At 35.2% G+C, this 17,508-nt stretch overlaps 1 long non-coding RNA gene across 1 annotated transcript; it reads right to left on the reverse strand.

The window, feature by feature from the left end:
- Positions 1-2,773: 2,773 nt before the first annotated feature.
- On the reverse strand, positions 2,774-5,629 carry LOC307144347. Its single transcript, XR_013818730.1, has 5 exons — positions 4,983-5,629; positions 4,806-4,879; positions 4,626-4,703; positions 3,970-4,079; positions 2,774-3,129 (listed from the first exon to the last, which is right to left on the reverse strand). It is a non-coding gene; the product is annotated as an uncharacterized lncRNA (long non-coding RNA).
- Positions 5,630-17,508: the final 11,879 nt, after the last annotated feature.

The raw sequence follows: 17,508 nt of genomic DNA on the forward strand, positions 1-17,508 counted from the left end.
ATGAATGCTGCAGTTTTGGGAAAGACACAATAAATGAAACGTATTTATAATCGAGAGTGAGAGCAATGAAGAGAGGTGGCAAAATTGCAAGGTAAAGACATTTCAGAATATTACACAATATGTAGCCAAACTGTGTTTACTCACATAATAATAAATCACTCATAATCACATCTGTCACGACTCCCACCAAGGACCCGGGCTGGCTTCTTCACTCTCTCTCCTACACTGCAGCTGTGGAGAAGATGAGCAAGCTAGACAGATGAATATTAACGTTAATGTAACGTAAATTATGGACAAATGAATGCATATACACCTGTGCCAGGATCGAAGCATTTCAGATCGAAAAAACAGCCAAACTGATAATTAATATTTTATATCGTCATAAAAGAAGCAGGTTAGAATTGGTTATGAAATGTGTGCTAACAATGAAGACCATTTTTGTTTAAGAAAAGATCTGGTTTGGTATTTTTGTACTAAAAATAGCAGTTTCCCTCATCTCACATTGTGTGTGGGGTGCACAGTGTGTCTGTCTGCGTTAGTGGCCACGTGTGTAGTGGATCTGTTTTTAGAAGCTGCATGCGCAGGGTGACGCACTTTCACAAGAGGTGAGTTCCCACCTTTCACAGCACATAAAAATAGTCCCAAACCTACAAAAATAGAGCAACCGGCTGATTTAATCTCCAGATGCGCACAGACCTGCCGCTTCTCCAACCTTTAGAGCGAGATCAATCAACTCCATCCCTGGACACACACGCACACACACACATACAGTCGTGACTAACCTCAGAGGAGAGCAGCAGAGACAAACAGAAGCAGAGAAAGAGAGATGAAGAGCAGAACTCATAATCCCTGCATCAAACAACGTACGGATCAGTGCAACCTCATGGGTCTAAAAGATTTCTGAAAATTTTACCATTTTTTATTAAAGCAAAGGTTTCTGCAGCTGTATTTGGTATGTCTTCCTCAATTTTAAGGTATGTTTTATAATGACATTTCCTGTACAAAAAAGTGCTATGGTGGCACGGTATTAGATTCCAATACTATTTTGATATAATGATACTGAATGATTACCATAATCATCGACAAGGTAATTCAAAAGAATACAATTACCTTGGTGCATGTCCAAAAATATGCTACCATGGTATCCCGTTCAAAAAATGGTAATACCATGGTACATTGTGCTGCAAGGCTGCATTTTGCATAAAAATTTTAATATTTGGAAGTTTTATCCTTTCCACATCAGTGTAGTTATATATATATATATATATATATATATATATATATATATATATATATATATATATATATATATATATATTATTTATTAATTTAAAAGACCTTTTATTTTTATATTTTAAGTTACGTTTTCATTTAAATTTCCCCAATTATGCTATTTTAAAGGTTCCTAATTTTGTTTTGGAGTCTCCTACTATGGAAGCTTGTTTCTGCCACAGAATAAAATATATTTTTGCGACTTCTCGCAAATTCAGACTTTTTTTTCTCTCGCAATTGCAAGTTATATAGTCAGAATTCTGAGAAAAGAAGTCTGAATTGCAAGAAAAAAAGTTGGAATTGTGAGATAAAAAGATATTTACCTTTTTCATTTTTTATATTTAGTCGCGGAAACAAGATTACATAGGTTCACATGCATCCAAGGTCAAAAAACACTTCTCATAATATTCATTGCATATCACCTCATTTCTCAAAGAGTCTGAAAACTGTTTTTTAAGATTCAGTCTCTCTAAACCCCTCCTTTCCGTGAGTCTACTCTGCTCTGATTGGTCAGAGGGCCCAGTCTGCTGTGATTGGTCTATCACTTACAGCGTGTGTTGGAAACGCCCATTTCCATACACTGTAAAAAAAAATATGCCTCTCCAACATAAAAATTTCTAGTGACCCGTTGCACCTAAAATTTTTAGTTGGCCCAATTTAAGTTGCGCTGACTACCCCTGCATGTAGACTGAACTTGAAATAGAATGTTGTGTCAATTAAATATTTTCTGTTGACTAAACATAGCTTGTTGGGCCAACAAGCAGACTCAAATTGAAATAAAATGTTGTATTAATTAAATATTTCATGTTGGCCTAAAAGACTATTTTTCGTTATTTCAAATAAATTACACATTATGCTCTGATTAAGTACATTTTATGTATTTTTTTAAATCCAAATGAACTTGCCTGTCATGCTAATAAAATAGCATGGCATATCACTCTTAGTCAATAGCTGTACTGGAAAAACAAATATCTGCTTTACAAAATGAAACTCAGTCAAACATGGTCAAGAGCCCAACAAAAGCAAACACCCATCTCCATAATGGTAACTTACAATTTGTGATTTTCTCCTTCAGTGATTCTGCTTGTTAGTGTTGAATTTACCCAATACCAGTGTGTAGTGTCAAAATTTAACACCAAATGTGTGTTTTTCTTTGAACACTACCGAGTTGTTGCCATATTAACACTACATAAGATGTAAAGTTTAACATAAAATGCAACTCTTGTAGAATTGATCTGTATTGATTTGTAATACTATTGGGAATCAATTTATACATTTCAGGACTGTTAATTTTGACTCGAATTGAGTTTGTATTTATAAGAGGTGCTTTTTGACAAAAGGAATCTTTTCAGAAATAAAAGCAAAGCATTTAACCTATTGATAACATTGAATGCACATCAAAACAATCCAGAAAGTTAAAATGTAACCTTAGTCTGGGATCATAGTTGAATTCTGTTCATTATAAAGTTAAAAATAAAGGCAAAATGCAAACAGTTGTTTTAACAAACTAGTTTTTATTAACGAACAAGTCCCTTTACATCATAGGATAACTTTTAAAATAAATGAAGGCAAAGCCATTTCTGTCATCAGAATTATATGAAAGCTGCTCATCAAATGGTCTATCTAATACTTCAAGTCCTGTACATGTCAGTGAATGTAAGTCCTGTGTCAGTGAAGTTGAGTCAATACCTTCGACTTTGCAACAGTACAGCAACAACATTCAACAGATGAAAAACAGTTGCAGGATATGAGTGGATCAGTGTCCAGTTGCTAACAGTAAAGTTGTGCCTAGTTGTTTCACAGAGCAGGAAAGGCTGTGCAGATCCAACTTTCTCAAAATCCTGGACTGCTGGTTCCCTAGACAACACAAAGCCAGACCAATTACAATTAATACTATTTGTGTTTTATAAATACAGCAAGTTTATGGTGGAAAAAGTTCAATCATCTTAGACTTTCGTGACTCAAACAATAAACTATTTTGGTTAGATTAAGACTTGAATTTATTTATTTAAATTTACTGATTTACTAAGTAAATTATAGACTTAATTCATCCAAAAATGTAAATTCTGTCATTAATTATTCACCCTTATGTTGTTCCAAACCAGTAAGAGTTTTGCTCATCTTCGGAACACTTAAGATATTTTTTTTATAAAATCTAAGAAATTTCTGTCCCTTCATCGACAGCCTATTCAACTATCACCTCCAAAGCCACAGAAAGGTATAAAGGAAACCATAAGTAATCCATGTGACTCAAGTGGTTTAACCTTAATTTTTTTAGAGAGTGCTTTGTTTGCACGAAAAAACAAAAAAACTTTTTTTTTTTACAAATTATTAATCTTCGATGCACGCTCACTTAACAACGCATGTTGGAAATTAATATTTTATAAATTAAGTGGTAAATGTTTTGTTGCTGCAAACACAGCACTTGTGTAGTTTAATAAAATGTATGTTAAACCACTGGAGTCGCATGGAGTACTTTAATGATGTACCTTTACACCTTTCTGGGGCTTGAAAGTGGTATTTGCGTGGACTGTCAATGGAGGGACAGGAAGCTCTCAGATTTCATTAAAAATATCCTCATTTGTGTTGTGAAGATGAAAGAAAGTCTTACATGTTTGGAACGGGATGAGGGGAAGTAATGACATAATTTCCATTTGTAGGTGAACTAACCCTTTAGGAATACATTTAGACACGCACCTTAAGAAATCTCACTAAAAAATAGTCTGATGGAAGAATCTTGTTCCCTTTCTTGTGACTTTGTGATGTTGGAGGCAGGTGATGGGCAGAGATTTCCCAGTCAGTTGAGTCTAAAATTAAAAAGCAAGAAAACATCTAGCAGTCAGATCATGAAAACAATTGGTTTGAAAACTAATTTTATTTAAGGAAAAGGGGGGGGGGGGGGGGGATACTTTTGTAAAGTAATTTGACTGGACAAATTCAAAATGAGTGGTATGAAACACAAAAAATCTAGTTATACCAAATAGCAACAATGATTATTTTTTATGTTTATGCACATTATCTCATATATTATCTGTAAAATCTGACCCTCACTAGCAAACACAAATAGCAAAATCAATACATTTAAACATGAAAGAATCCAAACATCAACCAAAATTTAATCTGATAAATACATTTTCATAAACATTTAATCTTAATGAATTACTTAAGTTACACATTCTAAGAAAATTTGTTTTTCAGTTAACGTTAGGTTTCAGTTAAGATAGGTGTGCTGGCAAACGAGAGTAAAAGATAGTTTGAGGATGAATACATTATGATATTTGCACATCACAAATATTGTCATAAAACAAAATAACATTGTAAAATACGTATTGTAAATGAGTTAAAACACTTACTCTGTGTTGTCACCTTTAAAAGCAAACTCCGTGTCTGCACTGCGTCACGAGTCAAATATGCAGGGCAGTTAAGTTTTTCTGTGAGAAAGGTTTAGGCGCACATCACATAAATATCGTTATAAAACAATATTAATGCCATGAAATACATGTTGTAAATTAGGTTAAAAACTCTTAACTTACTTTCGGTGTTTTCCCTGTTAACGTTTCAAGAAAACCTTCTCGTCGTCAGCTGCGTATTGAGTCAAAGATGTCGCCTTTGAGAAAGGTTTCGGCTCGTTTAAGCACGCAGAGCATTTAAATTTCTCTATAAATCAATATGTTATAAAATACATATTGTAAATTAGATAAAACACTTACTTTCGTCGTTTCTCTGTTTAAAAGCAACCTCATCCTGGTCTGCTCAGCATCGCGCGTCAACGAAAATGCCTCTCTGAGAACAGTTTAGCCATTCACAGCACATAAATAATGTAATAAAATGCATATATAAATGCGATAAAACACTTAACATCTGCGTTTTCCCTCCTCGTATGCCTTGCTTCGCGAATCAAAGAAAATGGCGTCAGTGAAAAAAGTTTCAGGTCGTTTCGTCGCGCCCAGCGCGTAAATGTCCCGGATGTAACTAATAACACTCTCTCAGTGTAAATTTAGTAACTCTACAAATTTACACCAGCCAGAGAGTGCGGTTTACACTAGCAGTGTTAATCCCTTGAAATTCAACACCAGAAAATTAACTCTTTACTCTAAGAGTCCTTAACACCAGAGATTTTGCTGTGTGGTAGAACTTCTTTGCGCATGCTCAGACGATTGACGCTGTTCCCTCTTGCTCGGCCAACATAATATTTTTTGTGCAACGTTAAACATTCTGTGAACACAATTATTTATTTTCTCTTGATGAATATTTTGTAGTTCAGTCATGGAAATCATGCAATCATTGGCCAAACATATTTTTCGTTTTTGTCACAACCATTATGTTGAGCCAACATGTATTTCCTCATTTGTACAACTTTTTGCATCAATCATTTTTTACAGTGTATGTGAATTTCAGCTCCGGAGGCTTCCTCAGCATTTGATACGATGATACGATGGCATCAATGTCTCCATATCAATTCCAGCACAAGTCCTCATCCTTTTGAAGTGCATGCAAAGTGGAATCGCAAACGCTGAAGTCTTTTCGACATGTTAACAATAGCACTTTCCCAAGTCAAGGAGCCTCATTCATCAAGAATGAATTTCTGTGTAAATTATTTGTTAAACAATTATGCAAATTCAATGCAAATTTAAGCAAGAATGTTTTACAAACAATTTCCACAGATATTCGTTCAACTCATACACGCACACCTGCAGCAATTTTCTGTCCACTTCTGTCCATCAGTGTCGACACTGGGGGAGTAAGGAGATGCATTATCCTTTCTTTAATTAAATTGATTTAATTTAATTATAATTTAACTCATTTATCACAGCTCGAAGCTGCTACAGGACTGGACATGTTCTGCTTAAACCAAGAATGCTCAAGAATGAAAGCAGAGGTTGCCACTCTTAGAACGAAAGGTCATGTGACACCAACACTTATTATCTAGTCTTCAAATTAGAGGAACGACTATAAAATTGTGGGTTTGATGGTTGATGTAAACTACAGGTCATCAAAATATGAAGATCAATGCAACAGCCAAAATTTACACCTTGTATTAAAGGGATAGTTCACTTTGAAATAAAATTTTGGTATGTTTTAGCTTACCTCAAGGGCATCCAAGATGTAGGTGTCTTTTTTTCCGCAGTAGTTTCAATTTTGATATTTTTAGGTCAAACCGTTCTTGTCTGTCAGTCATTTAATGCAGGTCTATGGTCACTGTCTCAAAGAGCATGCACAAAGTCCAAATTAAAACAATTCCCCATCGTCCAAATTAAACAATTCCCCATCGTAAGTACACATTGATGGCCTAAGACACGAAACGAGCGGTTTGTGTGAGAAAACGAACAGTATTTATATCGTTGTTACCTCTTGAACACAGCCGCGTGCCCAAATGATCTGAGGGCGCGGGCGGGTATAGATATATACACTAGATGTCGCCTTGGCTACGGTTTCATTCCAATGAACTGCAGTAGCCAAGGCGACGTCTAGTGTATATATCTATACCCGCCCGCGCCCTCAGATCATTTGGACGATGGGGAATTGTTTTAATTTGGACTTTGTGCATGCTCTTTGAGACAGTGACCATAGACCTGCATGAAATGACTGAGACAATAACGGTTTGACCTAAAAATATCAAAATTGAAACTACTGCGGAAAAAAAGACACCTACATCTTGGATACCCTTGAGGTAAGCTAAAACATACCAAAATTTAATTTCAAAGTGAACTATCCCTTTAACATCAGTTTTTGATCACAAGTGATCGCTAAATACATATGTAAATGGAGTCGGTGGTGATCCGAATGACAAACGCACATTCAAAACCACATTCAGATACATTTCGAAATACACGTGTAAACATTTCTATATTATCATTATTTAATTATTAGGTAACACTTTATTTTACAGTTCCCTTATTACACGTTATATTACTATGACAAGAAAGAAAGAATTTTGCATGAATTAACGTTTTAACACAAGAATGCTAGCATGAATTAGCATGTTTTGCTAACATTTTTAACAGGTTTCTAACATGAATTAGCATGTTGCTAACATTTTCTAACACCTTGATAACATCAATTAGCGTGTTGCTATCATGTTTTAACGCATCGCTATACATTTTCATGTTGCTAACATGATTTTAACATGTTGTTAGCATGAATTAACCCGAGTTCGGTGGCTGTAGCTTGAAAGCCCTAGGAGATACTGTTTACATTTTTGCTAAGAATAATAAGCTTTGTCAAGCCAACATAATGATTGTAACTAAGGAACAGTTCACTTGTTCAAGGTCTTTAATTTGTCCCTAGCACAGGAACACAAACAACCAAAGGCCACCGAATCCAAAAAACCAGCAGCCCTAACAAAATTAATATTAAATGTCAATAATAAATTGAGATGTTCAATAAATCAGACCTGGTAGTGAAAGAATACACATGAGAAAAGTCCATAAAGGCAAGATAAAAAAAAAAAGGAAAATTAGTATGTCCATGGGCCACTAGCAAAAAAGGAACCTTTATGTAGCTGTCACACTTTCCAACAATAATGAATCACAGTACCTACATAGAGATGTGCAAGCAATTAATAGAGCAGAAATAAGATGTGTGCATGTGTGTTTGACTATGAGAGAGAAAGACTGAGCTAATAATGATATATCGCATGGCCCCAACTGCCCCATTTTAGTAACAAACAATTTTGCATACAAAGTGTCCAATCTAGCAGTAAATCCCATCAGGGGTGCGAGAGCCCCTACAGTGACGCTGTTTCTAAAAGAAGAAGAAAAGCCATGATATCAACAACAGGCAGAAGGCTAATCTGGAACATTCCGATTCACTGGATTTACAGTGGAACCAATGAGGCAAACCCGAGGGCAGAGTGACCATGACAGTTCAGCTCAAAAGAGTCTATTAGACACTAGTTCAATTACTCTGAAGGTTGATTGGGATTCTCACTAACATTTATGCTCACATTTTATGATGCTTTCAGAAAAATGAGTACACAAATTAGTGAATCTATGAAGTGTGTCACTTCTGGATCACTATCTGGTCGTCGAATTGAACTGCAAAATTAAACTTGTTTCAAAACATTGTTTTTTCTTTTCTTCTAAAAATCACAAATTACCAACAAATCATGAAAAAATGCAATTGTGGTGAAGAAGTGTAAATAAATGACCAGATTTGAAGCTATGGTGTATCATTTCTGTGACAAACACTTCCTTGTCTTCTATTGGTTGACCAAACCTATAGCCCCTCCCCAGATTCATGCATTCACATTTCCATATCCAAAGCAACCTAAATGAGGAATACATCAAAGTGATTCATCCAAAACAAAGCAATTCATCCTAAATGACAACCAAGCGATTCAACAAAGGGATTAATCTTAAAGCAATTCATCCTCATAACATCGTCAGGAAGCTCAGACCAACAGTTAATATGACAGAAATATATCAGATTTGACAAACGTGTCTTAGTATCGAGCAGCATCCATCGATCCAGCAGATGTTGACACAAAGATCTGAGCTGATGCTGAGAGAATTCGATGTGAATAAAGAGGGAGATTCAAGTCAAGGCAATTTTTATTCCATCTGTTCCCTTCTGATAGAGGTTATAGAGTCAAGGCTTCATATCCATATAAAAACATGCAGGCACATGCATGCAAATGCAAACAAACATTGGCACGGCTTGTGAATAAATATATTTATCAGAACACAGGGTGAAATCTAATTACATTAGTGGAAACAAACCTGCACACACACACACACACACACACACACACACTGGGTTTTCGTTTTATGGGGACTTTCAATACACAATGATTTTCATACTGTTCAAACTGCATATTCAATCCCCTAACCCTAAACCTATTCATCACAGAAAACTTGCTGCAGTTTTACATTTTCAAAAAACATTACTTGTATGATTTATAAGCTGTTTTGCTCATGGGGACCAATAATATGTCCCCAGAAGGACAAGGATTTCAGATATTGCTATCTTCATGGGGACATTTTGTTACCATAACGTCGTAGAATATACCTGAAACACGCACAAAGTATATCTCAGACATCAGTCACACATTTCATTATGCACCCTATAAGCAAACTCTGAATTGCTCTAAAAATGAACAAAAAAGAAATGACTTTATAAATAGCAAAATAGAGCACAAAGAACATTTACACTGAAGAAAATGTATTTAGACAGTTTCGCACATGTCAAAGCTTTAAATGAAACCGTCTAATGATGCAATGGCTCCAAAATTAAAAGAGTTCCTTGATAGTCTGGAAGCCAGGGGGAAAGAAATCTTACAGCACATTCATTTGTCACCTAAATTGCTCTTTGAGCCAGCGGCAATTATTTTCCAGTTTTTGTTAATTCAGTTCTCAATGAGTGTGCTTGAGGGCTGAACTTACACCATAAGATCTTCTGTCCTATTCTGTACACCATTAATGCATTGTTAATGTTTCTCCTCTTGCTCCACCCAGCGTTCCATTATATAGAACCTTTTTGGCATAAAGGGTTCTTAAAAATTAAGTCAAGAACTATATAGAACCACATTAAACATTTTTTCTAAGAGTGCAGGTTCACTGCCACATAAAAATTTAGATTTGACCGCAGTTTATAAAAACAAAACAAAAAACACATTTACAGTAATGCGCAATACCATGGGAGTCGATGGGGCAAGACATTCTGTAGAAATGTCAAGCTTGAACATGTATTTCATAATGCAGATTTCAGCATCATAAATGTAGCGGATATGTTGATTAACTTCTGGTTATGCATTACGGATCTAATCGCTATGAGTAACTGATCAAACGGGCCCTTTACAGTATGTGCTTAAAACGGTCATTTACAGGAGTTCAAATATCTTTAATTGAAACAAAGTCAGCAATTGTATCACACTAGTCTTGTGTTAATGCGTATAATGGTAATACTTTCAAAACGGTGTTTATCCTGGTGCAACATCTTGCTCACTTCCAGCTTTTTCCCCCTGTGTCGACACATTAGAAGTTTTCTTGATTCATAAAAAACAAAAAAAACAAAAAACGTATCTTACAGTTTACAAATAGTTATATACAATATTCTATTCCTAGAGAGCATGTGATCGGATTAATTTTATCGACATTTAGGTACACTACTATTCATATTTTATTTAGAAAGGAAGCATTAAATTGATCAAAAGTGACATCCTGAAAACAATATTAAGAATTAAATTAAAATAATTAAAATATATGAATCATCACAATTTTTTTCAACATTGATAAGATATTCAGCATATTAAATGTGACACAGAAGACTTAGCCATCACAGAAAATAAATAACATTTTAAAGTATATTAAATAGAAAAATTCTTTAATTGTAATAACATTTCACAATATTACCGTTTTTGCTGTATTTTTGATCAAATAAATGCAGCCTTGGTAAACACGAGACTCCTTTCATAATCTATAACAGACATGGACTAAATGCTACAAAGCAGACAGAGCAAAGTCAGACCGTCCTGTGAGACCGCAATTTGCTGTGTATTTCCCAGATAAAATTGTCAAATGGGAAACGAGGACAGATTAACTTTGAAAGAGGGCCATGGAAATCTAATGAAGCACAATGGCTTATTTGTATTATTATATAAATGCATAAAACCAAAATTATGCAAATTATTTTATATTAAATAGTTTTGTGTTAACGGTCTGTGCAGTGAGCTCAGCGCTCACATTGGAGACTCATTATCTTGGGAAATAAGAGGTCGTTAGTTAACACAAACTCAGAAACGCTGTTCTTACCGCGGTCAGCAATCACGTGTTCACACTGCCTACTCAAAGTCATCAGACGCCAGTGGGTTCTGTTGAGTCTGTGCTCCATGGGGCCCGCTGATCATAGCGTAGGAGTCTGAGTGTACATGTGCGTCAGAGCAGGAGGGAGATCCGACTTCAGTGACCCATTTACCTGTTGTAACCCGAATTGCTTTTTAAAGACAAGAGATGAATTGAGACTGGGAGAACGAGAACGAGAGAGAGAGAGAGAGAGAGAGAGATGTGGCATGTCAGATTGGCAGAAAGGAAATTACAGTTGAATGTACTGCAAAGTGTTACATTTGTCCACTCCTGCGTGTTCTCTGCAAGTGCCAGAAACTGCAGCATTGCTTTCTTTGTTTCTTGCATTCTTTGCTTTAATCTACGCCAAACGATTTTCCGATCTACGCAAACCTGTTGGACCGCTCTTTCTCACTCACATCAAACAATATGATGATACGCACACATACAAGTAGAATAGTTCAATGAAAAGCTGTCAGCATTTTCTCGCTCATGTCGTTCCAGACTTTCTTTCTTCCATAGGTAAATATCTGAAGGCCATTCAGGCCATTCTTTTCAAAATAGGTGAAATAACTGGGCCTGTCAAGCTTTAAAAAGTGAAAGTCACATGTGAATGTGACTGAATGTGAATGTGACATACTCAGAATTAGTCCTCTGCATTTAACCCATCCAAGTTAGTGCACACACATTAGGAGCAGTGAGTAGTAGTGCACACACATACACACACACTGCAAACCATGGACTAACACACCCTGAGAAGCGGTCAGGCATTTTTTTTTTTTTTTTTTTTTGCTGTGGCACCCAGGGAGCGATTGGGGGTTAGGTGCCTTGCTCAAGGGCACCTCAGTCATTTCCTGTCGGTATTGAGAATCGATCCCGCAACTTTCGGGTTACCAGTCTGACTCTCTAACCATTAGGCCATGACTTCCTCGAAAAACACAAAAGCAACAGCAAAAAAAAAAAAAAAGTAGAAGTAAAGAAAGAAAGTAGTTCTTATATCTTCTGATAAAATCCTCTCCAAATCAATTTGACAAATAAAGGTCAGTCCAATTTGTGAATGATTCATTCAGACTAGGCTTGTGAACTACAATGTGCTGTTTGGATTTAAATAGGCAAATACTTTGTGAGACTATGTGACTGGATCATTATTGCAGTGATTATTATGTTTCTAGCATGTTACATGTTTGGCAACAGTTCTTGAGTGTGTAGTGTGTGTAGCTTTTCATTTCTTAAACAACCATGTAGGAAGACAAATCATGGCCATATTCCAGGATGACAATGTCAAGATTCATCAGGCTCAAATTGTGAAAGAATGGTTGGGAGGGAGCATGAAGAATCATTTCCACACATGAATTGGCACCTCTGAGTCCAGACCTTAAATTCATAGAAAGTCTTTGGCATGTGCTGGAATAGACTTTACTAAGTGCTTGTCTCATGCATTGTCAATACAAGATCTTGACCAAAAATGTATGCACCACTTGACAGAAATAACATCACAACATTTATTTCCATCAAAGGGTGCATACATTTTTTCACTCTCATGAATGCTGCAAAGAGAACTAGAGTGAATTTGAACAAAATTTCAGTCTGTTCTTCACACAAAACGGTCATAGGCTTCATTAGTCACATGGTGCTTTTTTTGCTCTCATTTGCTTTTATTATATTGAATATAGAGTGGCCTGGGATTCACCTTTTGTGTTTTAAAGAACAAAGAAAGTAATACAGGTTTGGAAAAATGTGAGGGTAAATAAATGATGATAGAATTGTCATTTTTAGGTGAATATTCCTTTAACTGCTCACTTTCTCAGAGACTATGACCCATATTTCTCCTCACGAAACTCATTAATTAATGGTGACGTTTCTGCCTATTCTTGGGGGACAACAAGACAGTGAATTAACAAGGCTGGCAAAATATAAGTTTGCTCCAGCAGAGCAGAAAGGTCACAGCGGCACCTCATACGTCATTCTGACAGGAGCTAAACAACAGAGTAAATAACCTTCCTTTACCTGCTTTTTTAAAATTTTTGATCTACTTGCCCTTTAGGCTAAAAATATCAACAAAAAGATAGTCTATAGGTTAAGTGGTTCAGGCTGAATTAATTGCAGAAAATTGTGGGCAAGATAAAATAAAAGAGGACAGTGTAGCTCGTCTTGCAAGCACTGTAAAAAATACAAAAAGGTGAATGCAAATAAAATATGTTCCTGATTGATACACTAATGACTGCATAATTACCACACTGTCATTGTCTGTGCACCGACCCTTCCCAAAGCTTTACAGTTTATATAAAGACCAGCTTCAATGGTTTCTCTATGGCTACATCCAGACACATTCCTCACCTTTGACCCAAACTGTGCCATCTCTCATTATCTTATTAGCTCTTCTGCAAGCTCATTTACACGACATTACACGGCATGCGTTTTGGCCGTTTATTTACACAACAACAGCGTTTTGGGGGCCTGAAAACACAAACTTTTGAAAACAGGATTCAAAGAGCAAGCTTTTGAAAACGATACCGTTCTCGTCCGTAAAGGTAAACCGTAAACGATGACGTCATGTGTGCCTATTATGTAGTGTTTCTTTACAAAGTGACATCACCAACTACTGGCCTGGTATGCACAATACAGAGTTTTTAGTCGTTTTGATCATTTTGACAACATTGTTTGTCGTATGAACGCGAAGGAAAAACTTTTCTATTTTTAGTAGGCCTACTACATCGTTGTCGTGTAAACGTACCCGCCCTCATTTCCTGGAGGGCCACAACCCTTTATTTAGCACCAACTAACCAAACCTGCTTGGCAGTTTCTAGTAATCCTGAAGTGAAGACCTTGATTAGCTGGATCAGGTGGTTAGAGCTGAACTCTACTGAGTTTGAGGCCGTTGAGTTAGTGCATCATTGGCCGGGTTCACAGACAAGGCTTAATCCTAGTCCCAGACTAAAATGCACGTTTGAGCTGTTTTTACTGAAAACTAAATTATTTTAAAATATGCCAGTGCCATGTTTTGTCTCAAATCTTTTCTAAGTAACGTAAAAAAAAAAAAAAAAAAAAAATTATATATATATATATATATATATATATATATATATATATATATATATATATATATATATATATATATATATATAAATAAACACACACATACACTAATGTCCTAATTTAACTAAATCCTAATCCTGGTTTAAGAGAAGCCCTGTCTATGAAACCGGGTCCATACATAAGTATTTGAGGAAAATTTTGATCATCATTAATTCATTTAAAGTATTTATCATAGAATATGCAAAGTAATAAAACATGTCTTTACACTCAAATTTATCTACTGTGTTTAGAGCCAATCCAATTCAAAAGTTTAGGATTGGTGAATTTTTTTTTTAAATGTTTTTGAAATAAACCTCTTATGTTCACCAAGGTAGCATTTGATAAAACAAAGTAAAAAACATAATATGTTGAAATATTACAATTTAAAATGACTATTTTAGTATACTTTCAAATGTACTTTATTCCTGTGATTGCAAAGCTGAATTTTAAACAGTCATTTCTCCAGTCTTCAGTGTCACATGATCCTTCAGAAATCATTATAAAATGCTGATTTGCTTCTCAAGAAACATCACAGCAGAAAACAGTTGCCGCTTAATATTTCTGTGGAAACTGATACAAATATTATTATTTTTTGTCAGGATCTATGAAGGTAAAACAGTAGCAAAACTCGAGAGCTTGCTAATTTGAATGTGAGAACTTGTAAAATTAATATTTGTATTTGTAAGTTGAAATTTATACTTGCAGCTCTGATGTGAAAAGCTGCATCTATCGATTTGCACACACAGACAATACTCAGAACACCTGTGTTTTGAATTCGAAGTTGCAGATTAATAGTTACAAATGTGTAAAGTGTCATTTACATAAACAAAATGACAGGCACAATTATGTACTACACATTTATCTTTGTGCTTTAGTTCAGTTTCGTTGTACAACCACAAGTCGGCACTCACAACCTCTCATATCTGGCAGTACAACTTCAAATCCTAGCGCTTTGACTTTTGCTACTCTTTTTGCGATATGCCTGTAGCAAAACTCACTCGTGCACTTGTAAATGCAGACTTGAGAGAGCAGAGTCGGGGGCGGGGCTGGGGTCGGAATGAAGTCATTTTATTGGTCGATGCCTCACCAATGAACAACGCCAGCCACAATGCAAACATTTGTATGCATATGTATCAGCTATTTTTTAAAACGCTTGGAAAATATTTTTATGAAATATCATTAGTTTTACTGGAATAGTTTTACAGAATATGAACGCAACGCGTTTAACTGAGACAGTGGTATTAAAAGACCAAACAGGAAACACCATAAAGCATAGCCTATACAGAAAAAAATTGAGCACAGAATATGAACGCAACGCGTTTAATTGTACGTTTTCCTCGAAACCCAAGAAAACGCTTAATGAGGCTTAATGGACCAACAGTTATAAAATAAAAATTAAAAACAATAAAAAAAAACACATAATTTGTTACTTTATTAATAAAACATAGGCAGCAAGTTTATTTGCACTGAACACACATTTGCATATATATATATATATATATATATATATATATATATATGAAGAGTTCAGATGCTCGTATATTTAAATTCAATAATTTCACTTAAATGGCAGTGAAGATTACCTATTAATTATCATTTAAGTGAAATTACTGAACTTAAATATACAAGCTTGATAAAAATGATCATTCTATAAGAAAATTTCAAATGGCATTTAGAGGCTTTTGCATCTGAACTCTTCATATATATATATATATATAGCCTATATATATATATATATATATATATATATATATTTATATATATATGTATATGTGCCAATTCCATTGCAATATGAAAATGCACCTAAATTATCTGATAAGAATGTAAAATGTATACCTTAATATGCAATGTAAGTCGCTTTGGAAAAATGTAAATGTTTTAAATATTCACCCTAGCCTAACTGTTGGACACACAAAAACAAACAAAACATAAATAAATTATATATATATATATACGTACGTGTGTGTGTGTGTGTCTTTTACAGTCTATGGTATATATACCATAGGGCATATATATATATGGCATACGTCATATGTTTTACGTCATATTCTGTGCTCATCTGCTTTTCTGTAGTATGCATTAGCATTGTGTCTACTGAGTTTGATAATTTCGTTTATTTATTTTAATATCAGTCTAATGCATTAAGCCATGTTAGTGTTTCAGTGCACGCGGGTTTCGTGACATCATCGAACTCCCATTTCATTGGCTAGGTGCCAACCAATAAAACGGCTCCTTTGACCCCCCCTCCTCCCGCCCCCCTTTCTCTCTCACCGCCTCTGAGTTTCAAGTGCACAAGTTAGTTTTGCACCTGATATATCGCGAAAAGAGTAGCAAAAGTCAAGGCGCGAAATTTGAAATTGCAGTGACAGATTTGAGAAGCTGCAAGTGCCTAATTGAGGAAGTACCGCGAATGTGAATGTAAGATTAAACGCAAAATATATATTACAAGTTTGTGTCTGTCGTTGTAGTTCTGTGAATGGCATTTTACACATTTGTGTCTACTTGTCTGCAGCTTCAGATTCAGAATACAGGTTTGTGACTATTGTTTGCGAGTGCAAATTTCAACATTCAACTTCAGATTTTTATTTTACAGGTTTTCACATTGGAGCTGTGAGTGTAAATGTTCATGTACAAGTACGAATATTTATTGTACAAGTTCTCAAATTCACATTTACATGCTCTCGAGTTTTGCTACTGTTTTACCTTCATAGGATCCTTGGATACATTAAGATTTTTTTTTTTATATATATATAAAAATCTTTTGTAATCAATCTTTTGATCAGTATTAAAAAGTATTAATTACATTATATATATATATGTGTGTGTATATGTAATTAATACTTTTTAATACTGATCAAAAGATTGATTACAAAAGATTTTTATAAAAAAAAAAAAAAAAAAAAAAAAAAAATTATATATATATATATATGTATCATTTTGATTTGTAAACAGGTTCTCCAATATCTCTAAAAAGCACTTGACTGACCCCACACCCAGTGCAGGTGCATACGTCAGTTCATGTGATGCATAAGACGTCTGTTTATCATGTACGATAATCTCGTAGTTCTCACTTCACAAAACTCATTTGGGAAGTGCTTTTTCTTCATTACATGTCTGAGTGCATTAAATCTCACGTGCAGCGTCCTGCTGAGGCGGTTTTGCTCAAAGTTGGCTCTGAGCAATGATTGAAGACAGCAGAGTTTCCATTAGGCAGAAAAAAACGTGGATTTAGAGCCGAATCTCATAATTCATCTCCATAATTACCGCCGGGCACACATGGCTCCTGGAGTGCAGCAGACAGGGTAAACGTGAGCCTCCCTGCATTATGCAACATATGCAAATAAACAAATATTTCAAAAGCTTCACACTAGAACTCAAG

Source organism: Squalius cephalus, assembly GCF_949319135.1.
Source record: "Squalius cephalus genome assembly, chromosome: 17".
NCBI lineage: Eukaryota > Metazoa > Chordata > Actinopteri > Cypriniformes > Leuciscidae > Squalius > Squalius cephalus.